We start from the raw sequence: 27,974 nt of genomic DNA on the forward strand, positions 1-27,974 counted from the left end.
GTCTGCTTCCAATATTCCCAATTCTGAGGTAGATGCAATTGGTACTTCGGTTTCATCACCAGCTGTATCGGATCGTGGTATGGAATTGACGTTTTCCAGTGACTCTAGAATCTGGTCAGCATGGTGTCTTACAATGCTCTCTCCAACGTCCACGGTATACATTAGAGGTCCTTGCCGTGTACAGATCGTTCCTGGCTGCCATTTCTCTGTGCGGTAGTCCCGGGCCAAAACTGGTTGACCTATCTTAAAACTCCTGGTCGGCCTTTCATGCATATTCTGAAACTGCCTGTTCTCCACATCTCTTCTGATGTTTGGCTTAACCAAATCCAAGCGGCATCGTAGTCTTCGATTGAAGAACATCATGGCTGGAGTTTGGTTGGTAATCGCATGTGTCGCATTCCGAGTAGGCAAACAAGAAGTTATCCACCTTGTGTTGTAGGGGTATGTCTTCATTACACATTGCCTTGATAGCCTTCTTGAATGTTTGAACGAACCTCTCAGCCAATCCATTGGTGGCTGGATGATATGGGGCGGATGTGTAATGCTTAACACCATTGTTCTTTAAGAACCTCCTGAACTCTTCAGACACAAACTGTGGTCCATTGTCGGAGCAAATCTGTTCAGGCAGCCCATTTCTGGCGAATATGGTTCATAAGACTGTGATAGTTTTTTCTGTGGTGGTTGAGGACATTTTTATTACCTCTGGCCACTTTGAATGTGCATCCACCGCAATTAAAAACATCGAATCCATAAATGGACCAGCAAAATCAATGTGCACCCTTTGCCATGGAGATGAGGGCCACTCCCATGGATGTAGAGGGGCTTGTGGTGGGGCGTTTTGGACCTTCTGGCATCCTGTACAGCTCTTGGTCATCTCTTCAATTTCTCTATCGATTCCCGGCCACCACACAAACGCTCTGGCTAATTTCTTCATTTTTACCCCTCCCAGATGACCCTCATGAAGCTCATTGAGCACTCTATCCTTCAATTTGGGTGGAATTACTACTCTGGATCCACACATCAAGGTTCCTCTGCACACTGACAGCTGTTCTCTTCTCGGTGAGAATGCTGGCAACAGTGGTTCGCCATGTGCTGGCCATCCCTTCACCGTTAAATCATAGACCCAGGAGAGTGTCGGGTCATTTCGTGTTTCCTTTTCTATGTTTGCATTCGTCACAGGTAGACATTCGACTATGGTCGAGTGGAATATCTCCACTGGATCCACTGCAGGTGCTTCTTCCACCGTCGGCAACGGTAGGCGCGACAATCCATCAGCATTCCCATGCTGTTTAGTTCCTTTGTACTCGATGTCATATTGGTGTGCCCCTAGGAAAAGGGACCACCTCTGTAGCCGTTGTGCTGTCATTATCGGGACGCCCTTCTGAGGGTTGAAAATGGAGACAAGAGGTTGATGATCAGTTAGTAGAGTAAATTTCTGACCGTGCAGGTAGTGATTGAACTTCTTCGCCCCCCACACCAGGCTGAGGGCCTCTCTGTCAATCTGGGCGTAGTTACGCTCGGCTGAAGTTAACGAGCGTGACGCAAAAGCTATCAGCCTCTCTGAACCATCAAGGAATTTATGTGACAGTACCGCTCCAATGCTGTAGGGAGACGCATCACACGCCAGTCTTATCGGTAGTGATGGGTTGTAGTGAGCCAATACTTCTCTTGAAGTGATTAGGTCGTTACTCTTCTGAAAGGCCCGCTACATTCATCGCTCCATTTCCATGCTACTCCAGTTTGTAGTAGGGCGTTCAGTGGGTGCAGAATTGTGGACAAATTCGGCAAAAACTTATGGTAGTAATTCACCAATCCGAGGAATGACCTCAGTTGCGACACATTTTCAGGCGCTGGAGCCTTAACTACCGCTTCAATTTTGTCAGGGGACTTATGTAACCCCTCTTCATCAATCACGTGGCCACAATACGATATCTGTTTCTTAAAAAACTCGCACTTGGGGTGATTGGCTCGTAGCCCATGTTCTCTTAGTCTAGTGAGCACCTGCTCTAGGTTGGCAAGGTGTTCACTGTCATCTTCACCTGTCACTAGGATGTCGTCCAAGTAACACTGAGTCCCCGGAATCCCTTGCAGGACTTGTTCCATCGCTCTTTGCCATATCGCCGGAGCTGATGCTACTCCGAATACCAGTCAATTATACTGGTAAAGACCTTTGTGAGTGTTTATCGTGAGATACTTCCTAGAGGATTCTTCAACCTCCATCTGCAAATATGCTTGTGCTAGGTCAATTTTTGTAAAACGCTTCTCTCCAGATAGTGAGGCGAAAATATCTTCTATCCTCGGGAGAGGATATTGTACTGTGTGAAGGACTGGGTTCACCGTCACCTTGAAGTCCCCACAGATGCGAACCTTCCTTGGCTCCTCAGACTTATTGTTTAACGTTTTCTTCATGACAGGAACGATGGGTGTCGCCCACTCGCTCCAGTCTACCTTAGATAACACGCCTGCATTCTCCAGATTCTCCAGCTCTGCCTCGACGGCTGGGCGAATTGCATATGGTACCAGTCTTGCTTTGAAAAACTTGGGAATTGTATTCTCTTCTATTTTTATCGAGGCAGTTACGCCTTTAAGAGTTCCCAGTTCTTGTTGAAATACCTCTTTGGCGTTAGCTAAGATTTTTGACAATCGTCCAGGTGTGACGTCGTCATCCTTTTTACCAGCCACCGTCAGTGCCTGAATGGAGTGCCAGTCTAAACTTATCTTTCTGATCTATTCACGTCCCAATAACGGTAGTCCACCATCTTGCAGTATATACAGATACAATTTCTGTATTTCCTTGCCGTTGTATTCGACAGGCACCCTTATTTTCCCTCTGGGGTATACTTTTTGCCCCGTATACGTCTTCAAGACAATGGATGTCTCTTTCAAGGGTATGTGTGAGAATAGCCGCTCGCAGTCTCGTCAATTCATGACGGTCAGGGCTGATCCTGTATCCAATTCCATTTTGACTTGGGACCCTGCTATCGTGAGGGTGACCCAAATGGTTCGGTGATCCTCTTTTGCGATTACGTTGTGAAGTTTGAGACAGCTTAGTCTCTTGTTCCCGGATTCACTATCGCTCATCTGGTCTTCGGAACTACTGTCCGTCATCTTTTGTACTTTCCTGTACTGTTCCTTAGTAGCCTTTTTGTTGTCGTTGGTCTTCTTCCCAGACCTGCAAACTCGTGCAATGTGTCCCATCTTTCCACATTGCCTGCATATTTTGTCCTTGGACCAGCAGTCCTTCTGGTCATGGGTTGTTCTGCCGCAGCGATAACATTTTTCAAATCCCCGTGTCATTTCGTGGGTGCCGTATTCCTGTGGCTTTTGCTGTATTTCCGCAGCTCCCTTTGCTGCTGCTTCGTATGATACTGCCACGCTGAAAGCCTTATCTAGCGTCAGCTCTTTCTCTGAGAGTAACCTCTTCTGGGTTCCTTCACTCAGGAGTCCACAGACAAATTTGTCCCGTAGGGTATCTGCCAGTCCTGCTCCGAACTGGCAGTGCTTTGATAGCTTGCGTAGTTCCGTAAGGTAATCAGCATTGCTCTCATCTTTATGCTGATTTCTCCTGTGGAATTTAAATCTTTCTGCTATCAGCAGCGGTGTAGGATTTAGGTGTTCCTGTAGGATATCAACAATTTCGTTAAAACTCTTCGCCATCGGTTTGGCTGGAGCAATCAGGTTCCGCAATAGGCCGTACGTTCTTGCACCCATTAAGTTTAGTAGTACCGATGCCTTTTTCTCATCGGCTACTTCGTTTGCCTCGCAATATACTTCGACTCTTTCCACATACGTGGTCCAGTCTTCTATTGTATTATCGAAGGCAGTGATATTGCCAGTCTTCGGCATCTTGGAAATCTAAGATGGCGCCTCCCGCGCTTTGCCTTCTTCCCCGATTTAACAAAATGGCACCTCCCACGCTTGCCGTCTTCTCCGCTGCTGCTCGCGCTGTTGCTGGCGTTTTATGCCTTGATGGCGATGCTCTATGGTCTTCGCGCACTTCCCCCTGCGCTGCTGCTAATGCCGCTCTCCGCGGTTCCCGTGGCAAAATGCAGCTCCTCGCGGCTTTCTGCGCTTCTAATTTCTTTTATTTCCCCGTCGTCGGAGCAACCCGCGGGACACTTTCCTCCCTCTTCTCGGGTCTGTACACTGCCCGGCTCCGTAGCACTGGCCGCGCCCTGTGTGCTCCACCCTCTCTCTCTCTCTCCTCTTCCCGACAACGCTGCTCGGCCCCGTTGAAAAGCCACCCGATCGAGCTCTAGCCCGCCGCAGCCCAGGAAGGATCAGTGTACTACCTGCCACTAGCCCGATTAGCTGGAACACCATCGACAGGATAACCAAGCCCTGCTCTCGACAGCCTCTCCTGCAAATCTTTCACTCCGATGAATCAGAGGCGGTTGCCCACGGTCGACACCCGTTTCTTCTGATTTTTTTTTTTCTTTCTTCCTTCTGGCCTCGGCCTCTGACAACTTCGCTTCAGGGATGGATCCCCATGAGGTGGTGCAGACTGTAGGTAAGTTCGGATCTGCTCGTCGCCAGTATTATGTCCGTGTGTAATTGAGACACGGACTGCAGGAGTTGGTTATAACAGGTCTTTACTGAGTGAAGACAAACTGGAACTAACTATGCAAAGTTACTACACAGGCTTATATACAGGGGTGGTCACTATTGGTACTGCAGTATACAGGGGCTGCAGAATATAGTTCCTTCTGCAAAGTACATACACTACACTCCTGACTTGTGCTTTGTAGATGTGGAAAGGCTTTGGGGAGTCCGGAGGTGAGTCACTCGCCACAGAATACCCAGCCTCTGACCTGCTCTTGTAGCCACAGTATTTATGTTAAGTTTCTGGTCAATGGTGATCCCAGGATGTTGATGGTGGGGGATTTGATGATGGTAATGCCATTGAATGTCATGGGGAAGTGGTTAGACTTTCTCTTGTTGGAGATGGTCACTTATATTACTTGCCATTTATCAGCCCAAGCCTGAATGTTGACCAGGTCTTGCTGCATGCAGGCACAGACTGCTTCATTATCTGAGGAGCTGTGAATGGCACTGAACACTGTGCAGTCATCAGCAAACATCCGCACTTCTGACCCTATGATGGAGGGAAGTTCAATGATGAAGCAGCTGGAGATGGTTGGGCCTAGGACACTGCCTGAGGAACTCCTGCAGCAATGTCCTGGAGCTGAGATGATTGACCTCCAACCACCACAACCATCTTCCTTTGTGCTAGGTTTGACTCCAGCCAGTGGAGAGTTTCCCTCTGATTTGCATTGACTTCAGTTTTACTAGGGCTCCTTGATGCCACACTGGGTCAAATGCTGCCTTGATGTTAAGGGCAGTCCTCTCATCTCACCTCTGGAATTCAGCTCTTCTGTCCATATTTGAACCAAGGCTGCAATGAGCTCTAGAGCCAAGTGGTCATGGCAGAACCCAAACTGAGCATCGGTGAGCAAGTTATTGATGAGCAAGTGCCACTTGATAGCACTGTCGATAACACCTTCCATCACTTTGCTGAATATTGAGAGTAGACTGGTGGGATGGTAATTGGCCGGTTTGGATTTGTCCTGCTTTTTGTGGTCAGGGCATACCTGGGCAAATTTCCACTTGTAGGTGTACTGGAACAGTTTGGCTAGAGTTACAGTTAGTTCTGGAGCACAAGTCTTCAGCACTACAGCCGAGATGTTGTCGGGGCCATAGCCTTTGCTGTATCCAGTGCGCTCAGCCATTTCTTGATATCACATGGAGTGAATCGAATTGGCTGAAGACTGGCTTCTGTGATGGTGGGGACTTTAGGAGGAGTCCGAGATAGATCATCCACTTGGCACTTCTGGCTGAAGATGGTTGCAAATGCTTCAGCCTTGTCTTTTGCACTCACGTGCTGGGCTCCACCATCATTGAGGATGGGGATGTTCATGGAGCCTCCCCCTCCTGTTAGTTGTTTAATAATCCACCACCATTCACGACTGGATGTGGCAGAACTGCAGAGCTTTGATCTGATCTGTTGGTTGTGAGTAGTTAAAGTGTTAAAAATCTGAATCCCAACCTCAACCCGCCTGTAACCCACCCACTTCCGGTTTTAACGGAGGTGGGACGGGATGGGCAGACAACCCGCTGCCAGGAGGCGGGTCATCTATTTAAATATTATAATGAGGCTGGAAGCCTCTGCTTTAACCTCCATTTTGTAGTTAACTTTAACTGGTCGGGTTTTGCACGCCTCGTGAAATCCGCCAGCTAATGCAAGGTGTGGACTGCTGGATCCAGGAGGTAAGAGCCTTTACACTTACTCCTGAATCCAGGGTCCCTGCCTAACCATCCCCCGCGATCGGAGACTCCCCCTACGAGGCCCCTGACCCCCCCCTCGGCCCTCTGCCCCCACCAGGCCTGTGATCCCCCCACCCCCACGGTCCTTCGATCCCCCCACGAGGCCTCTCTCTCCCGCTCCTCCGGCCCTCCCCGTACTGCTCCCTGCCCCCCAATCCACACCTGACCCAATCCCCCATGCTGCTCTTCCGGCCCCAGATCCCTTCAGAACCCCCTCCTGTGGGCAGCCCCGCAGCCCGTGATCTTCTTGAGACCCCCCCCTCCGCCAATGCTCCTCCCGCAGCCCACGATTTTCTTGAGACCCCTCCCTGCTCCTCCCAGCCCGCAATCGATAGGCTCAATGGCTTCTTTCTGCTCTATAATTCTCTATGTTTTTATGAAATGCAAGGCCCGCGTACAGGAGTGATTGGCGACAATGAAACCAAGAGAGTATCTACCGTAGACCCATGAAATTTGTAACCATCATAAACCAGCAAACATTTAATATGCCAACCATTTTACACAGTTTGGTAGGTTAACAGTTAAACATCTAGGGGACTAAATTCGGTTGATTTGCGCCTCCCGTTAGTGCCCTAAGAGTGCACTAATGGGGCGCAAATCAACAAGCGCTTCGGCGCGGCGCCGCTAACGCCTCCCGCAAAATTAAGCGGGAGGTTAGCGGCGGCGCTAACGTCATCGCCATGCGCAGCACCCTGCTCGCACCCTGGCTGTAATATTGGGTGGCGCCCCCCGACTTACCGCCAGACACTATGTCTGCCGGGGTCGGGGTGCCTACCTGCAGCCGGGGCAGTGCTAGTTAAAGGGGAGGTGGCGGGCGGCCATTTTTGTTGCTGGCCGCCTGCCAGCACCTGCCCCCGTTGCTGTCCCTGGCCCCCGTGAAGCACCCCCGCGAGGTGCTGGCTGCTTGCCGTGAGCTCGTTTGCTGGCACTCCCGATCCCTGGTGGCCCAGTTGGGCGCCGGGACACGCTCCGCCAGGCCCCTCCCCTTTAATAAGGGGAGGAAGGCCTGTAGTACCGCGGCGCAATGTGCAGCAGCGCCGCAATATTGGCCGACAGCGCCCCAAGCGGGACGCGGGTCGCTTCCAGTAGCGTCCCTCCTCCCTCTCGGGGCGCTACCTGGGAAAGTCGGCCACGGGGGCGCTAACTTTGTCAGTACGCTAAAATTAGCGCCCCGGCAAAGGTAGCGCCCCCAATTTTTACCCCCTCTAGTCTATTATAAAACATCAAACTCCATTGAATGCTAACTCCATTCTGAATATTTTATTCACCACTTCTCGCACTCTTAAGTAATCTAAAAATGTTACTAGAAAACTTTAAAAAAACAGTAATTAAAAGATTGCTATGAGCATTGTGCAGTGGCAGCCAGATCTGAGCATGCTTTGTATTTCATACAGTTAACTGACATATAGAGCAGAAGATGGAGATAAAGCAGCAAAGAAAATGTGGTCAAATAGCTGATACCTCCTTTCTGACAAGTATTTTTTAAAGAAAAGAATGCAGTACTTTTTGCTGCAAAAGTTTTGTTTTCAATTTTGAACTGTGTATTCCTCCCAAAAATCAATTAGTCTCTGCTTTTAGTGGAGTCTTTTTGTTTCAATCAGCCTCCAGAGCACTGCCATTGAGACAGATTTTGTTTGACATTAATGGTACTCAGAAGTGTTTCCATTGATTGCATTGTTTTATGGTGAATTCCCAAGTTGTTTTCCTGCAGTTGTCATTACAACACTTCATTACTAACATAACGTAAAAAACTGACAAAAAAAATCAATAGTGAAATTTTATGTAATCCAGGAATCTTTCAAATCCTAACTTGAACCTACTGGATTTATGCCCTTCATTTCAAAAGTATGAAACACACAAGAGGTTTTGGAAGCTTCAGTATATCATTATATATCTAGAATCCAAAATAATAAATGGTAAGAAAGTGTGTAATGTCTTGCATTTTGAAGATATTGCGCACTTGGTGTATTGGAGAAAGGAATGGATGTGCTTTGTAATGACTCTAATGACAATAGATTATAATCTTAAAATCTTTGTAGGACAAAATCTTGTGGTGATAACCTTTATATTACATAATGATGTTTTACTGCTTGAGATTTCTCACTTCAGCCAATTGCGTCAGAATACTAAAAATAGATTGTCATGGTGATTTTTTAGGAAAACACCCTAAGCAGAAATACATTTTTATCGAACTTTGTTATTTCTAACCTGATCAAAGAATCTATGTGACCCCAAATATTTATGCAATTCATTGCTATTTTAATTCAGTAAGAGGGCTGTACATTGTAGCTGGAAAAGAAGTCTTACTTTGAACTGTATGTTTGTCACCATAGAAGGGCAAAAATGTATTGATTTTTTTTGAAAGGAGAATGGCAGTTGAGTTATTCTTATGTTAGTAGCTGACCTTCTGTAGCATTGATGATGGGAGGCTGAATTTTCCTGGGTCCAACCCGCACGGTGCGGGGGGGAGACGGCGGGAAACCCGGAAGTTCGGGTTTCCCGGCACGCTAACTCCACAGCGCGCGTGCGACGTGAAGGGCGGGGAATGCGGATAAGGAGGTCACAGCAGAACCACAAAGGTAATAATGAGCCACGAGCAAATTGGCATAGGGTCAATATGATCAGGGGGATGAATGCGTGGATCAAAGATTGGTGTGGGAGAAGTGGGTTTCCATTCGTGAGGCACTGGCACCAGTACTGGGGAAAGAGGGAGCTGTTCCATTGGGACGGACTACACCTGAACCATGCTGGGACCAGAGTTCTAGCGAATCGAATAACTAGGGAGGTAGTTGGGGCTTTAAACTAAATAAGGTGGTGGAGAGAAATTTAGAATGCTAAAGAGAAAAGACAAGGAAGCAGTGCAGGAAAGTGATTGGGGTAAGGATAACCAGATTGTGTCAGGAAGGGACAGAGCGTACAAACAAAGGAGTGCACTTACAAATAGGGTCTGGATAAGAAAAAATGGTACTAAGACAAATAGGGCCATAGTACAAAAACAATGTTAAGATGTCTAAAAATGTTAAAAAGACAAATCTAAAGGCACTGTATCTGAATGCACGAAGCATTCGTAATAAGGTAGATGAATTAACAGCGCAAATAGATATAAACGGATATGATATCATTGCAATTACGGAGACATGGCTTCAGGGTGACCAAGGCTGGGAGCTGAAGATCCAAGGATATTCGATATTTAGGAAGGACAGGCAAAAAGAAAAAGGAGGTGGGGGGCTTTGTTAGTAAAAGATTAAATCAGAGCAATAGTAAGAAAGGATATTGGCTCAGAAAATCAAGATGTAGAATCAGCCTGGGTGGAGCTAAGAGGCACCAAGGGACAAAAAACCTCGGTGGGAGTTGTCAATAGGCCTCCAAACAGTAGTGGTAATGTAGGGGACGGCATCAAACAAGAAATTAGAGATGCATGTAACAAGGGTACTACAGTAATCATGGGAGACTTTAATCTACATATAGACTGGCCAAACCAAATTAGTAATAATACTGTGGAGCATGAATTCCTGGAGTGTGTATGAGATGGTTTTTTAGACCAGTACGTTGAGGAGCCAACTAGGAAACAGGCTATCCTAGATTGGGTATTGTGCAATGAGAAGGGGTTAATTAATAATCTTGTTGTGCGGGGTCCTTTAGGGAAGAGTGACCATAACATGATAGAATTCTTCATTAAGATGGAAAGTGAAGAAGTCCAATCTGAAACTAGGGTCCTAAATCTAAACAAAGGAAACTACGATGGTATGAGGAGTGAGTTGGCTGTGATAGATTGGGGAGCTTCATTAAAAGGCATGAAGGTGGATAGGCAATGGATAACATTTAAGGAATGAATGCATGAATTGCAACAGTTTTACATTCCTTTCTGACGCAAAAACACAAAAGGAAAAGTGGCCCAACCATGGCTAACAAAAGAAATTAAGGATAGTATTAGATCCAAAGAGGAGTCATATAAAATTGCCAGAAAAAGTAACAAGCCTGAGGATTGGGAGCAGTTTAGAGTTCAGCAAAAAAGGACCAAAAGAATGATTAAGAGGGGGAAAATAGAGTATGAGAGTAAACTTGCAAGGAACATAAAAGTGGACTGAGAAGCTTCTACAAATATGTAAAAAGAAAAAGATTAGTGAAGACAAATGTAGGTCCCTTACAGTCAGAAACGGGAGAATTTATAATAGGGAACAAGGAAATGGAAGAGCAATTAAACAAATACTTTGGTTCTGTCTTCACGGAAGAAGACACAAATAACTTCCCAGAAATGCGAGGGAACCAAGGGTCTAGTGAGAAGGAGGAATTAAAGAAATGAGTATTAGTAAAAAAAATAGTGCTGGAGAAATTAATGGGACTGAAAGCTGATAAATCCCCAGGGCCTGATAATCTGCATCCCAGAGTACTAAAAGAGGTAGCCATGGAAATAGTGGATGCATTGGTTGTCATCTTCCAAAGTTCTATAGATTATGGAACAGTTCCTGCAGATTGGAGGGTGGCAAATGTAACCCCACTATTTAAAAAAGGAGGGAGAGAGAAAGCCGGGAACTACAGACCGGTTAGCCTAACATCAGTAGTAGGGAAAATTCTAGAGTCTATTATAAAGGATGTGATAACAGGACACTTAGAAAATATCAATGGGATTAGACAAAGTCAACATGGATTTATGAAAGGGAAATCGTGTTTGACAAACCTACTGGAGTTTTTTGAGGATGTAACTGGTAGAATAGATAAGGAAGAACCAGTGGATGTGGTGTATTTGGATTTTCAGAAGGCCTTTGCTAAAGTCCCACATAAGAGGGTAGTGTGCAAAATTAAAGCACATGGAATTGGAGGTAATATAGTGGCATGGATTGAAAATTGGTTAACAGACAGGAAACAGAGAGTAGGAATAAATGGGTCTTTTTCGGGGTGGCAGGCAGTGATTAGTGGGGTGTACCGCAGGGATCAGTGCTTCGGCCCCAGCTATTCACAATATATATCAATGATTTGGATGAGGGAACCAAATGTAATATTTCCAAGTTTGCTGACAACACAAAACTAGGTGGGATTGTGAGTTGTGAGGAGGATGCAAAGAGGCTTCAAGGCGATTTAGACAAGTTGAGTGAGTGGGCAAATACATGGCAGATGCAGTCTAACGTGGATAAATGTGAAGTTATCCACTTCGGTAGGAAAAACAGAAAGGCAGAGTATTATTTAAATGGTGATAGATTGGGAAATGTTGATGTACAAAGGGACTTGGGTGTCCTTGTACACCAGTCACTGAAAGCAAACATGCAGGTGCAGCAAGCAGTTAGGAAGACAAATGGTATGTTGGCCTTCATTGCAAGAAAATTTGAGTATAGGAGCAAGGATGTCTTACTACAGATGTACAGGGCCTTGGTGAGACCACAACTGGAGTACTATGTGCAGTTTTGGTCTCCTTACCTAAGAAAGGATATACTTGCCATAGAGGGAGTGCAGCGAAGGTTCACCAGACTGATTCCTGGGATGGCAGGACTGTCGTATGAGGAGAGATTGGGTCGACTAGGCCTGTATTCACTAGAGTTTAGAAGAATGAGGGGGGATCTCATTGAAACGTATAAAATTCTGACAGGGCTAGACAGACTGGATGCAGGGAGGATGTTTCCCCTGGCTGGGGGTTCTAGAACGAGGGGTCACAGTCTCAGGATACGGGGTAGGACATTTAGGACTGAGATGAGGAGAAATTTCTTCACTCAGAGGGTGGTGAACCTGTGGAATTCTCTACCACAGAAGGCTGTGGAGGGCAAGTCACTGAATATATTTAAGAAGAAGATAGATAGATTTCTAGACGCAAAATGTGTCAAGGGGTATGGGGAGAGAGCGGGAATATGGTATTGAGATAGAGGATCAGCCATGATCATATTGAATGGCGGAGCAGGCTCGAAGGGCCAAATGGCCTACTCCTGCTCCTATGTTTCTATGAAACCCGGAAGTTTGGTTTTCCCAGCACGCTAACTCCACAGCGTGCGTGCGATTTGAAGGGCGGGGAATGCGGATAAGGAGGTCACAGGACCAGGTAGGTGCTGGGCCCAGGATTGTTTTGGGGGGGGGGGGGGGAGGGTGGTTCTGACCCCCCGGGGGGGCCAAACCCCGACCTCGGAGTGGGGGTACGATCCCCAACCCCTGGGGCCGAACCGCGGTCCGGGGTGGGGGGAAGGGCTGATCCCCAACCCCGGGGCTCATTCGCGATCCCCAGGGGAGTGCGGGTTGTTGGTGGAAGAGCTTGGGGGGCTGGAAGGAAGCTCTCCTGCTGCTTCCGGCTACAAGGATTGCTCCCCGAGGCTGAGGCCTCCTCGTTGCAGCCACCGGGAATCCCCGGCCGCCTGCAGTAAAACCTGCAAAGCACATTAAAGTAGAGGCTTCAGGCCTCGTTATCATATTTAAATTGCCAACCCGCCTCCTGGCAGCGCTCCCCTCCCCCACACCTGAGTGAAAGGTGAAAGTGGGCGGGTTGGGGTCGGGTTTTGCATTTGCACAACTTTCACTTCCCCCCCACGCCTCCAACCCACCTGTTCTTGCCTCTAAAAATTCTGGCTGGGTAATCTGTGGTCCAGAGCACGGTTGTAGTATTTAACTACTCAAATGGACCTTTTCTCAACTTGACTTGCCCCTTTAAGACCACTGCTATGATGAAAGTGGTCTAAATATGACATCTTAAAATCATTTAGAGCAGTGGTGGGCAAAACACTGCCCGCCAGCTCATTCTGTCCGGCCATCTAGAGCTCGAGCTGCACATTTGTCGGAGTCTTGCGAGGGGGGCCCGAGGAGAACTCGGCCAGGGTTACTGCGGCCTGGGAGTAGGCTGCGACCCTGAACCGGGGAAATTAAAAAAAATAAAGCTGCCGGGACTGCTACTATACGTCTGATGCAGATCTGCTTCCCTTTTGTGTCTCGGAGACGGCATAAAGTTTGTCTGCGGCTCACTCCCGCTCTGACTTCGTGAGCCACTTTTCTAAAACCTGTCAAATCCGCCGCTCGTCGGTGACTGGTGGGGCCGCTGCTGCACTGGACGCTCCTCCTCCGTCGAGTTATGGCTGCTCATCTCGACTACTCTTAGCCTTACCGAGGAAAGAAACCAGCGCTGCGTCTATCCTCTCCCACAACTCACCCCACACTCCGAGCCCTGAACTCACCCCTCACTCCGAGCCCTGAACTCACCCCACACTCCAAGCCCTAAACTCACCCCACACTCCGAGCCCTGAACTCTCCCCACACTCCAAGCCCTGAACTCACCCCACACTCCGAGCCCTGAACTCTCCCCACACTCCAAGCCCTGAACTCACCCCACACTCCAAGCCCTGAACTCACCCCACACTCCGAGCCCTGAACTCACCCCTCACTCCGAGCCCTGAACTCACCCACACTCCGAGCCCTGAACAGACCCCACACTCCTAGCCCTGAACTCACCCCTCACTCCGAGCCCTGAACTCACCCCACACTCCGAGCCCTGAACAGACCCCTCACTCCGAGCCCTGAACTCACTCCTCACTCCGAGCCCTGAACTCACCCCACACTCCAAGCCCTGAACTCACCCCTCACTCCGAGCCCTGAACTCACCCCACACTCCGAGCCCTGAACTCACCCCGCACTCCAAGCCCTGAACTCACGCCACACAGTGATCGGGGGGTCAGCTGGGATCAGCAGGGGGGAGTGAGGTTCGGAGCCCGCCTCTGATAAAACTGGAAGTGGGATGGTTGGAGGTGAGATCAGGTCGGGAATCCCATTTTTAACTCTTTAACTGTCCCCACGCTCCAAACCCACCCATTTTTTAGGGGTAATTTCCGGCCTTAGTTTTACCAAAGAAAGAGTCCTCTACCGGTACCAAGAGTATGATGGCAGCGAAGTTCTCATCGCCATCTTAGACATGGGGTTGGATCCCAGAGCACAAAGACTCCAGGTAACGTGATTGTAGTTCAGGGTTTGCGGAGCCTCGGTCTCACGTACTCAGCATACTAAAAAGGGAACACCTCTCGCATCAGAGGCCCTGCAGACTCGAGCCACATAGACTTTCAGTATAGGAACATAGGAACAGAAGTAAGCCATTGAGCCCATCGAGCCACCTCCACCATTCAGTGAGATCATGGCTGATCTGCGACCTAACTCTACATACCCACCTTTGGCCCATATCCCTTAATACCTCTGGTTAACAGAAAGCTATCAATATCCGATTTAAAATTAACAATTGATCTAGCATCAATTGCCGTTTGTGGAAGAGAGTTCCAAACTTCTACCACCCTTTGTGTGTTGAAGTGTTTCCTAATTTCACTCCTGAAAGATCTGGCTCCAATTTTTGGACTATGCCCCCTAGTCCTAGAATCCCCAACCAGCGGAAATAGTTTCTCTCTATCTACCCTATCTGTTCCCCTTAATATCTTGAAAACTTCGATCAGATCACCCCTTAATCTTCTAAACTCTAGGGAATACAACCCTAATTTGTGTAATATCGCCTTGTAACTTAATCCTTGAAGTCCGGTTATCATTCTGGTAAACCTACACTGGACTCCCTCCAAGGCCAATACATCCTTCCTAAGGTGTGGTGCCCAGAACTGCTCATAGTACTCCAGGTGTGGTCTAACCAGGGTTTTGTAAACCTCCAGCATAACTTCTACCCCCTTGTATTCTAGTCCTCTAGATGTAAAAGCCAGCATCCCATTAGCCTTTTTGATTATTTTCTGTACCTGTTCATGACATTTTAATGATTTATGTACCTGGACCCCCAAGTCTCTTTGGACCTCCACTGTTTTTAACCTTTTACCATTTAGAAGGTAGCCTGTTCTATCCTTTTGAGGTCCAAAGTGGATGACCTCACATTTGCCTACATTGAAATCCATTTACCACAGTTTTGCCCAGTGAACAGTTTCTTATGTGGGACTTTATCAAATACCTTCTGGAAGACCATATAAATAACATCCATAGACATTCCCCTGTCCACTACTTTAATCACCTCCTCAAAAAATTCAATCAGGTTTGTCAGGCATAACCTACCTTTCACAAATCCATGCTGGCTCTCTCTGATCAACTGAAAATTTTTGAGGTGTTCAGTCACCCTATCCTTAATTATAGACTCTTGCAATTTCCTGACGTTAGGCTAACTAGTCTATAATTCTCTGGTTTTCCTCTCTCGCCATTCTTTATTAATGGAGTGACATGCACAATATTCCAATCTAAAGGAACGGTTCCTGAATCAAGATAATTAGGGCATCTACAATGTGCTCACCTCCTTCCTTTAAAACCCTGGGATGGAAACCATCTGGTCCTGGGGATTTGTCACTCTTTAGTGCCATTATCTTCTTCATTACTGTTATTTTACTTACATTCATTTTATTGAGTCCCTGTCCCTGATTTAGCTTCCTTGGGATTTATGGCATGCTATCCTCTTCCTCTACTGTAAATACTGATGCAAAGTAATTATTCAACATGTCGCCATTTCCTTATTATCATTGACATTTAGCCCAGAAATTCGGGTCTCCACGGGTGAGTACGCACGGGGTACTCACCCGTAAGCCCAATGGAAGTGCCGGTTTCCTGCATGCACTGCGCATGCGCGGGAAACCGGCACTTCCATTCCCCTGAAAGAAGGGGTTCAGAGGTCGAACGTGTGCGCAGGAGAGGCTGCGCGTGCGCATTGAACTTACGTTTTTTTTGCAGGTTTTCCCAGGAAGGTAAGTCTCCAGAAGTTAGACATATAAAAAGCAGTCGCAAGGCCTGCTTTTTATAAGGTAAGTGGTGAATTAATTAAAATTAAAACATTTTTTCCACAGGTTTATTATTTTTAAATACTTTAAAGAAAGGTAAGTTTATTTTTAGCCCTGTTAGAAAATAAAATAATTTTTTTCAAAAATTTAAATTATTATTTAAAATAGTTATTTCATGTAATTTATAGTTTATTTAAAAAATGTGATTTAAAAATAAAATTATTTGAAGATTTAGTGATGTATTGGGGCTCATAGTATTTGTAAGTTTGACAGCCCTTCCTGTCAAACTTATGAATGAAGCATTCCCTGCTCCGATTGGCTCTCCATGGCCCACGTGATCCCAGGGGACGCATCGAACTAACTGCGCCCCTGGGATACGCAAGCACTGCACGCCGGCAGTTGGAGGAGGCCCAGGATCGGAATTCCACGGGGGCCCACAGCTCAACGGCCAGCGCGCAAGGTAAGTGCAGGTCGGGGGCTTACACCCGTGGGAAGCCCCCGACCCGAATTTCTGGGCCAATATCACCGCTTTCAGTTTTTAAATGGCCAACTTTGCTCCTGACGACCCTCTTTTTCCTAATATAATTGTAAAAATCCTTTGTGTTGATTTTGATATCCCTTGCAAGTTTCTTTTCATACTCCCTTTTTGTAGCTGTTACTACCTGTTTTGTGACCCTTTGCTGTTCTTTGTATCTTTCCCATTTGCCAGGATCTGTGCTATTTTTTGCATTTTTGTATGATTTTTCTTTTAGTTTTATGCTGTCCCTCACCTCTTTAGTCGCCCATGGCTGTTTTTTTTGGCAATTAGAGCTCTTGCCCCTCGGGTATAAACTGGTTCTGTACCACCTTAAATTATTTTTTGAACATCTCCCACTGATCTGTCATTTTACCCGTTAACAGATTTGTCCAGTTTACTGTGGAACATGTAATCGATCGATCAATCATTTCATTCATTTAATAACAGAAGATTTTACTATTTTACACTACTTTTTGTGTAATTAAGATAGTATCTGACTGCTATCTAAATTTATGTTTATGCAATGTTCCCTCTAAATCTTTTTTCATGCGCGGTCCCTTTAAATTTGCTGCGCGGCCGCGCATGAGCAGCATCGCTTCCAGCGGCAGGAGCTGGTCAGCGGCCTGCGCGGGACCTCACAATTGGTGCGCAGCCACTCACCTTAGGGGGAACATTGGTGTGTGGCCCTCCAACCCAAATAATTGCCCACCCCTGATTTAAAGGCTAATGAGTGAGAAGCCCTGTAGATTTGCAGCTGTTTGCTGCAGAGATTGCACATACTCACAGGATGTGGCACAATATTAAATGACTAAGGCCTAGAAATTCACTATAGTCCCGTTTGGGGCGCCAGCCTTGCCAGGGCGCTAAAAGTAGTGCCCCGGAAGCAGTCGTGGCCGCCCGCCGGAAATTCAGTTTGCGCACCCCAGAGGGAAGCGCGGCGCTACTGGAGGCGCCCCGCATCCCTCTTGGGGCGCTGCAGCTGAATATCGCTGTGCAACGTGCCGCAGCGCCACACGCTGCGGCACGGCGCGTTGCGGTACTGCAGGCCTTCCTCCCCTTCTTAAAGGGGAGGGGCCTTGTGCAGCGCGATCGAGGATCGCGAGTGCCGGCAAAAGAGCCTGGCACCGAGGAGAAGTGCCGGGCTCTTGGAACGCAGTCGGCACTCCGTGGGGGGGGGGGTCTCAGGAGGCCGGGGACGGCAGCGTGGAGAGGTGCTGGCAGGCGGCCAGCAACAAAAATGGCTGCCCCGCACCTCTCCTTTAATTAGCGCCTCTACTGCCGCAGGTAGGCCCCCCTGAACCGGTTGCAAATAGCGTCCAGCGTTAAAGCAGGGGGCGCATCTAAATATCGCGATCGGGACGTTAGCGGGGCGCTGCGCACACCGGTGACATCATTGGTAGCAGCGCAGCGCTAACGGCTAGCGCCGCCATTAGCGTCCCGCTGAATTTAGCGGGAGGCGTGGTCAGTGGCTTCCGACCCATTTAGCGCCCTCTTAAGGCGCTAACGGGTGGCGCAGCCCACTGAATTTCTAGGCCTAAATCTCTGAGGCTCAGAAAGAAGAATTCACTATCAGCCTGTCTTGTTTCTGTTAATTTGAACAGTTCCCATATTTTGCAGGCTCTTGACCTTGTAGACTTTACTCTGTATATGCTCACCAGCATGGATAGACAGCTAGAGAATTCACACTTGAACAGTAACCTTTATAAGAATGAGCGACAATTCTAAGAATGGAGGGGCAAAGTCTCACTTCAAAGGGTCCAGTAATAAACATATATAAATTGGAGGGTCTTACACACATGGCAACCTAGAAAACTTGCAAAAGCTGACACATCCTCAGAGAAGCTGACAGCTCAAAAATAGCCCCAAATATAGGCCTTATGACGTGAAGATGATGGTCTGGACTGAAAGTTCAGTGGGGGTTGGTCAGGTGATAAACTTAAGCTGCAGGTAGATCCAACATTTAATCACTTTTATTATAAGAGAAAAATCCTAAAAGTGCAGCTTGCAGCAATGATGAATCTAAGAATTACTGACGGGGGGCATGAGTGCTAAAGGTGTAAGATTTATTTTCTCAGAGGATTTAGGGCATGCCCACAGAAAGTTTTAATTTTTGACACATTTATTTGTGCATTCTTTGGCATTATGAAGACTGATGTAATTCTGCCTTTCAATCCAAAAATAATTTCGCCCGACGGGGTTAGAGATATTTTAAATATGAAAAAAAAGTAATTGTACGTACTTCAACGAGTATATATTAACATTTGTCAAAATAGCAGACAGGGGGATGTCAAACAAACAAATTAAGCTTTCGGCCACTGTTACCACCAACAGTAATTTCTGCTATGTTGCTCTTTTGAATCTATCAACAAGGTATGTTTTCTTTTACTAGAAATAAAAATTATGACAAACTCTAATCATTAAGAAAGTAAAGTGCACAATATTGTGGTTTCCAGGAACAAAGGCCTGGAATTTCCTGTATATTTGCGTCCAAAGACATGCGCCTATAAGATTGTGGAATTTTGAATGTAAGTGAGTTACGTGGGTAAGTGGAATACGCCCAAATTCCTCTGCAATACTTCCACATTTTGCTCCTCAGCAGTCATGGACTCCCTCTTGGTGGCGAGGTCCTCACCAGGAGCCCGCACTGCATAGATAATGACTCCCAACTCTAGAAACTAGTTCAGGACTATGTGGGAGTCAAGCGGTGGGAGGAAGTCCAAACCTGACCTTCCTCTGGGGGAAGAGGGAAATCTAGGCCTACATCTAAGATCTTGAGAAGCATGACTGAAAAAGTTGCAGTGATGCCGACTTTGGCTAAGTGTTGAAATGCACGTTTGAGTGTGTGTTTGGAAAAGATGGATGCCTGGAATAAGACAAGTGTGTGTAATGGAAATAAAGGTCATCCTGCTCCTGTAATTTATCCTGAAAGAATGTATAGTAACGGTTACTTAAATACTTGAAGGGGAAATATTTGCAAGGCTATGGGGAAAGAGCGGGGGAGTGGGACTAATTGGATCGCTCTTTCAAAGAGCCGCCACAGGCACGATGGGATGAATGGCCTCCTTCTGTGCTGTATTGTTCTATGATTCTATGGCCATGATTTTGCCAGTGTTCAGAGGGCAGGTTCGAAGGTGGGTCAAGTGTTAAAGTCGCAATGATTGACGGTGGGTCGGAAACCCACCGCGAACCCGCCTCCGTGTGAGTTTCAAGAGTATTGGGTCTGCGATTTCACAATAGACCCACACCAAGCGGCGGGTGAGGGATTTAAGGCACTTAACTCCTTGTTAATTGCTTGTTAACTGCTATTTTGAGAGCCTTTTGCAATTTTCCAACATTTTATTTGGGTTTCACGACGTTCGGATATCATGTCAGGTAAGTGTGTCGGGAGGACCAACGAGCTGGATACTTCACAGCTGCAACTGCAGTGTAAAAACAGCACTCCCACATCTGCTCAATTTCAAATGTCAGAAGTTGCTGATTTCACGATTTGGGAGACTGTCTTGAGGCTGTAAGTGTCTGTTGTTAACTCTATATCCACTGTCACCTGCATTGCTGGACATAAAAGGCGCCCTCACGCTTCACTGTGCCACCTCAAATTGTGATCACACAAATGGCAACGATGTCAAACGTTCATACAAGATTAATTTACTTCAACATAATAAAAGAACAGAAACTTAACATTGAATTCTCGCAGAACACCCAAGTGAGTACCCTTGTGATCATTTATGTGTCAGCTTTCTTTTACGTGTGCTTCTACGTTGTGCTACTCCTGTGGCTTCAGCAGATGTAGAGACAGCCTTCTCACTTCCCTGCTGTGTCTGCTTAGATGCCTTTGGTGGTCGTCCTCTGGGTTTTGGAGCCTTTGAAGGCCTCGCCAAAGTCTGCTCCCCCTGCGGCTGCATAGGGGAAGACTCGGCCATCACTGCTCCGGCAGTCATCTGGGGCTCTGACCGAGGGGTTAGCAAGGGGATGGAAGTATGAGCACTTGGAGAGGAGCCCCCACTTGCATGTCGCCTCCCACCAACATCCCTCTCATGGGCCACCCACACTTTTCTGCTAGCAAGTAGCTGGAGAGCACCTTGCTGCATATCAGTGGGCCCATGGGGACCCGTCTCTGTACTGACGGTCCTCATAACGGGGATGTCCATGTACCTCTGGTTCCTCTCCACGATTGATACCCATCTATCCTCCATAGCTGACCATCTATTTAGAAGAATCACCATGTTCATTTGAAGCTGGCAATTTATGCCCTCCATGGAGGTTGCCATCCTTTCCATGGCAGCACCTACATTCGCCAATGCGTGCACCACGGCATTGCTCATGTTTGACATGGACTCCTCCATTCTCTGCACACTCGCAGTTAGAGTGGTTGCAAACCCAGTCAGAGCCTCCTGCACTTGTTCCTGAAGTTCCAGCACCGCTCTCTTTCTGGATGGCCCCCGAGGCTCAGCATACACATGCAGCTGAGCAGAGCTAGGAGACTCCTGCGGCCTCCGACGAGGACTCTCCACTGCTGTCCCTGTCTCCACCATCTGATCTTGCTCACTCGTGCGTTGTGATATACCAGGTAACATCACTACTCTATCTAGCGAATGACCCACCTTGGTGTGCATCTCTGTGCTGGTGCTAGGTGCACTCATTTCTGCTGACATTGCTTGCTCAGATGATGCAGCATCCTCTGAGGAGTCCTCCTGCTCTTCCTCCTGGGCAGTAGAGAGAGGGGCTCTTGATGGTCCTGTGGGAGAGTAAAGACATGAGTTAGACGTGTGATATGTAGACTGCAGACACATCCCATTGTGCGCATGATGAGCATTCAATTTCTGTTGACATCAGATCTCATATGTGTCACTCATGAAAGCCAAATAAGATGGATGGAGAAGCATTCTGTCACCAGGTTGTTCAACTGAGCCCATCTCTCCGTCCCCACTTCGAGCTGTTCCACTGATCCCACAATTTCCAGAGGGGCCTCCTCAGCGTTGGTCAGCTGTGATAAGGATGATGGTCTTCCTCCTGTTCTCTCCCTCTCCCTCTTATTGTGGCTTCTTTTTTCCTGCAATGAGGGAAAGAAGTGGAGTTTCAGTGAGAGTGATGGAATGAGTGTAAAGAATGGGTAGGATAGATGTTTAGAGGGAGTCTGTTAAGGAGTGGGTTCCCATTACCAAGTTCCCTCCTTTTGAATTGTTAGTTGTTGTCATTGCATAACCTAGAGGGTGGGTGTGAGGGGTGCATAGTAAGATGGGGAAGTGAAACTGTGCATAGGGAGAGAAGGATGAGGGATAGTGCAAGGGATGTTGGGTTGACTCAGGATGTGCAGGAGTAGGGGTGGCAATGCAGAGTGATGGGGATATGATGACAGGCACAGCAGAATTAAGGTAAGTGAGCTTTTATACTCACTTTTCCAGAGCGCAGGAGATCATTGAACCTTTTCTTGCATTGGACCCAGGTGCGTCTATACACAGACCTGGCATTGACCTCCTCAGCTATTTGCAGCCAGGCTGCCTTTGCTGAGGAGGTTTACTTCTTCCATTCCCTGGCTTTAGGACCTCCCGTCATCCTCTGACTCCCTCCACAAGAACATGGAGGGAGTCCTCGTTGAAGCGGGGAGCTGCCTTTTGTTTCTCTGCAGACATCGTGGTCAGAAGCAGCAGTCAGAAGCACCAGAAACCACCTGAGATTTAATGATGAAATGGCTCCCTTAAATGCACCGCCTGCAAACGCGTCAGCATATCAGCTGATCAAACCTGCACCTTGTGATGAGGGTGGGCAACCCACACGGCAGACTTAACTAGGCCAGTCAATTAAAAATTGTGTCAGTAGGCCGGCAGGAGCGACCGGATCCCACCCACTACCGTTTCCGACGCCAACCCGCCTCCAGGAAGAGAATCGCGGTCTATAAGCTGACAAGACTTGTCATTTTTTTTACAAGTCAAAGGCCTAAAAGTTCGGTTGCTTTGCGCCTCCCATTTGTGCCCTAAGAGGGCACTAACGGGACGCAAAGCAAATAGCGACTCGGCACGGCGCCTCCAGCGCCGCCCGCGAAATTCAGCGGGAAGTTAGCGGTGGTAACCGTTAGTGCGCTGCACCGCCGGCGATGATGTCATCGCCGTGCACAGTGCCCCGCTCGCGCCCTGGCCACGATCTTCGGTAACGCCCCCTGACTTACTGCTGGACGCTATGTCCAAGGGGGTCAGGGGGGCCTGCCTGCGGCCGGTATGGTGCAAATTAAAGGGGAGGTGCTAGGTGGCCATTTTTGTTGCTGGCCACCTGCCAGCACACCTGCCCCCTCTACCGTCGCCGGCCTACTCTGCAGCCCTCACCTAGCCCCTGCGGAGTGCCAGCCTTGCACCATGAGCCCGGCGCTTCTCTTGAGTGCTGGGCTCTTTTGCCGGCTCTCCGATCCCTGGTGGCCCAGCTGGGCCCCGGGTTGCGCTGCGCTAGGCCCCTCCCCTTTAATAAGGCCTGCAGTACCACGGCATGACGTGCGACAGAGCGTGGCGCTGCGGCACGTAGCGCCGTAATATTCACTCACAGCGCCCCACGAGGGAGGCGGAGCGCTTCCAGTCTATAAATGTCAGCAGTATTATGCTGTATCCAGGGAACAAAGGGTCTGCCACATTCTATCAGCAATACATATGATATCCTACTGTGCTCTGATCGTGCAAGAAAAAACTTGAACCTGAGAAGTATTTGTACCTGTTTGTTGCCTGCCTTCTGGGAACAGGTTATGCTCAATGAGGAACTGGTTATGCTCAAAAAAGCAGGTCAGCAATTAGAGACCTTCAGTCACCATTCATCAATGCACCTGCTCTTATCCTACTGAGTAAATCAGTTTGACATAGCGGTCATTCAGAATTTGCCTTTTTTAAGGCTACATTTAGCAGTGCTGATACTTATGTGTCTGCCAGGACACCTGTTTGAAACAATCTCACTAATGTTCTGAACTGCTAACTAAGCAAAGCTTGTATCTGAATTCTATTCAACCATGATTCTCATGGGGAGGTTTGCTGGTGCTGGTGGGGAGGGTTTAAACTAGCTTGGCAGGGGGATGGGCACCAGCATATAGGAGTAGAAAAGAGGAATAAGGTGCATAAAAGAGTGAGTGTGTTGGATAATACTAGAGAAGAAAGTAATACTAGAGGTGGAAGTAGTACCATATTAGTTAGGAGCAGACTAAGAAAGACTACGAAAAATTCAAAAATGGGTAAACGCACATAGTGTGGAGAATAAGGTTGGTGAGCTACAAGCACAATTAGCCGTGTGGCAATATGATGTGGCAATAACAGAAACGTGGCTTAAAAATGGTGAGGACTGGGCACTTAATATTCAAGGGTACAAGGTGTTCAGAAAAGATAGGGAAGGAAAAAAGGGAGGTGGGGTGGCAGTGCTGATTAAGGAAGACATTGTAGTGTTGGAAAGGGAGGATGTTCTTGAGGGGACAAGGACAGAATCCATTTGGTTAGAGTTGAGGAGCAAAAAGGGTATGATCATGCTACTGGGGATATTCTACAGGCCTCCAAATAGTGAGAGGGAGGTGGAGGAGCAAATCTGCAGGGAAATCGCAGAGATATGCAAGAGCTATAGAGTGGTGATATTGGGGGACTTTAATTACCCAAATATTGATTGGGATAATGCTAGGGTAAAGGGAAAGGAGGGGGAGGAATTTCTGAAATGTGTTCAGGAGAATTTCGTTGACCAGTATGTTCTCGGCCAACTAGGAAGGAGGCATTGCTGGATCTGGTGCTGGGGAATGAGGTGGGCCAGGTCGACCAAGTGTCTGTGGGAGAACACTTGAGTACGAGTGATCATCGTATCATAAGATTTAGATTAGCAATGGAGAGGAGCAAGAAACAATCTAGAATGGAACTTCTAAACTGGAATAGGGCTAACTTCAATGGGATGTGAAAGGATCTAGCCAGGGTAAAATGGAACCAAAGACTGACAGGAAAAACTGTAATGCACCCAAGTGGATAACCTCGCATTTATCCACGTTATATTGCATCTGCCATGCTTCTGCCCAATCACCCAACCTGTCCAAATCATCCTGGAGTTTCTCGGCATCCTCCTCACAGCACACATGCCCACACAGCTTTGTGTCATCTGCAAACTTGGAGATATTACATCTAGTTCCCTTGTCTAGATCATCATTAATATATATTGTGAATAGCTGGGGTCCAAGGACCGATCCCTGCGGTACCCCACTAGTCACTGCCTGCCACTCGGAAAAAGACCCATTTATTCCAACTCTTTGCTTCCTGTCTGCCAACCAGTTCTCTATCCAAGTCAATACCTTGCCCCCAATCCCATGTGCCTTTACTTTACACGCTAATCTCTTATGCGGGACCTTATCGAAAGCCTTCTGAAAGTCCAAATACACCACATCCACTGGTTCTCCCTTATCTATTTTACCAGTTACATCCTCAAAAAATTCCAGTAGATTAGTCAAGCACGATTTACCTTTTGTAAATCCATGTTGACTTTGTCCGATCCTGTCACTGTTTTCCAAGTGCTCTGCTATTACATCTTTTATAATGGACTCTAGCATTTTCTCCACTACTGATGTCAGGCTTACCGGTCTGTAATTCCCCGTTTTCTCTCGACCACCTTTTTTGAATAGTGGGGTAACATTTGCTACCCTCCAATCCATGGGTACTGTTCCAGATTCCATTAAATGTTGGAAGATGGTCAGCAATGCATTACTATTTCTAGGGCCACTTCCTTAAGTACCCTAGGATGTAGATTATCAGGCCCTGGGGATTTATCGGCCTTCAATCCCGTCAATTTCCCTAACACCATTTCCCTACAAATACTGATTTCTTTCAGTTCCTCCCTTTCATCGGACCCTATGTTCCCCGACATCTCTGGGAGGTTATTTGTGTCCTCCTTTGTGAAGACAGAACCAAAATATGTATTTACTTGGTCTGCCATTTCTTTGTTCCCCATTATAAATTCCCCTGATTCTGACTGCAAGGGACCTACGCTTGACTTCACCAATCTTTTTCTCTTCACATATCTATAAAAGCTTTTACAGTCAGTTTTTATGTTCCCTGAAAGCTTACTCTCATATTCTATTTTCCCCTTCTTAATTAATCTCTTTGTCCTCCTTTGTCGAATCCTAAACTGCTCCCAATCCTCAGGTTTACTGCTTTTTCTGGCCAATTTATATGTCCTCTCCTTGGATCTTATGCTATCCCTAATTTCCCTTGTTAGCCACGGTTGAGTCACCTTTTTTGTTTTATTTTTATGCCAAACTGGGATGAACAAATTCTGTAGTTCATCCATGCAGTCTTTGAATGTTTGCCACTGCCTATCCACCATCAACCCTTTGAGTGACATTCCCCAATCAATTCTACTCAACTCGCGCCTCATACCATCGTAGTTTCCTTTATTTAAATTCAGGACCCTAGTCTCTGAGTCAACTACTTCATTCTCCATCTTAATGAAGAATTCTATCATATTATGATCGCTCCGACCCAAGGGGCCTCATACAACAAGATTGCTAATTAATCCTTTCTCATTACATAATACCCAGTCTAAGATGGCCTGATCTCTGGTTGGTTCCTCGACATATTGGTCCAGGAAACCATCCCTTAAACACTCCAGGAATAATTCCTCCACAGTATTGTTACTAATTTGGTTAGCCCAATCTATATGTAGATTAAAGTCACCCATGATGACTGCTGTGCCCTTATTGCACGCTTCTCTAATTTCCCTTTTAATGCCATCCCCAACCTCCGCATTACTGTTTGCTTACTAAGTGGTGCTTACAGTGTGTTTCTGGGATTTCTGCAGCTCTTCTGTTGAAGTTAACAATGGACAAGTGAGAGAACCTTTGTAGGAATTCACCCTAAAGTCTCAGAGTGAAAAATTAAATTAGTCATATCCAGGGACTGAAAGCAAATTGAACCAGTGGAATGAGTGATGAGAATGAAATTGTTACGGTTGATGACTTGGATTTAAGGTGTAACTGGACAATCACAGTATACTGTGAGAAAAACCTGACCAGAAATAACACAAACATTTATTTAAATGGTATATGTCATTTTTTATAGTGCAGATCAATTCACTACAATTACTGTTCAGTTGGAAGGCAACAGCCGCCAATGGCCAGTGAAAAATGTATTTCCCTCACCATCCAGGGTAGCACTTACATCCCTTCAGGAATTTCTGAATTAACATTTAGCAGTAGCTTTTCAAGTAGAACTGAATCACCATCAATCTGTTAGCTGATGTAACCAACATGTTTTTTACTTTGGTTTGATTTCCATGCTGTCATTTAATCAGCTGGAGCAATGGCCACGGAACTCATGCCTCAGGTTGACAGACATGGTTCCCGAGCGGTGTGAATCCCATGGCCATGCAGGGAAATTCAAAAAGTAGGGGGAAAAAGACTCTTAAGTGCTTGTAAAGTACTTCAGAATTATTTCAATTGGGTCCCCCGCCGCTGCAGGTTGAGTCAGCTTCACGATGACAGACACGCCTGTGGGAAAGGCACGTGGGAGCAAGATGACAGCGGGTTCCCGACACGCTGTCAAAAATAACAACTTTCCCATCCGACCCACCACCAATTGCGCCCGCTACCACCATGGAAAATTCAGCCCTATGCCTCCAAGCTCCCAATCAGTTTCCTATTCATGTCATTAGGTTGCCTTCAGTTCCATGCACCTCAATATTAACCAGCAATTGTGTAACCTTATCAAATGCCTTCTGAAAATTCCTGTATACAACATCCCAGGCCTCAGCACCTCCCAGAAACCTGTGTCACTTGTATCTACAGTGCCAACGGGCGGGTGGGGCTAAAATCACCCTCATAGACTGTCACTGAGCAAACTGAAACTGAAGATATTGAGAATCACTATTAATTATTTTTTATTAGTTTTGTTTCATTTTACTGCGGTAAGCAATAGCATAAAGAGATGAATGAATCTTGTGAATGGTGTGTTACCAGATATTTACGGGGAGGGAGTGGGGGGTGGCGTTGGGGTGGGGAACCTGGAAATGCCAGGAAGATGGAGGTCCTGTTGAATTTAACAACAGGACCTCATTATCTTTCTTTTTACTCCGTTTCCTGCCCGGCAGCCGGCCAGATATAGATATATGACAGAAAAGAATGGGATAATATTATGGGCAGGCAAGATGGACTGGTGATCTTCACCTAACTAAATCATGTTACGTTGCTATTAAATAACTTGTGATCAATTCCACAGTCCTTAGCTCCAAATTCAAAGAATTTTTTAAAAACTAAAAGCAGATCAAAGGCCACCAGCAACACTATAATGCGACAGGCTGTCAATGCCTGCAGCAGCGAATCTCTACTCCCACTCTTGACCAACTTCCCTTTCCTTCCATTATGGAATCAGGCAGGTACCTTTAAAGGTGTGCACTTTGACCTGCCTGATTTTCTAATAAAAGCTGTGCATCTGGATGCAGAT

The 27,974-nt window shown here is 46.9% G+C and overlaps 1 protein-coding gene across 1 annotated transcript in view; it reads left to right on the top strand.

Annotated features, from left to right (window-relative positions):
- Positions 1 to 27,974, top strand: part of LOC147111683 (neutral amino acid uniporter 4-like) — a 371,254-nt gene that overhangs the window by 331,321 nt on the left and 11,959 nt on the right. The window lies entirely within an intron of this gene.

The sequence above is a fragment of the Somniosus microcephalus genome, chromosome 10 (genome assembly GCF_052327205.1).
Source record: "Somniosus microcephalus isolate GS21.2 chromosome 10, FLI_Smic_1.0, whole genome shotgun sequence".
Taxonomy (NCBI): domain Eukaryota; kingdom Metazoa; phylum Chordata; class Chondrichthyes; order Squaliformes; family Somniosidae; genus Somniosus; species Somniosus microcephalus.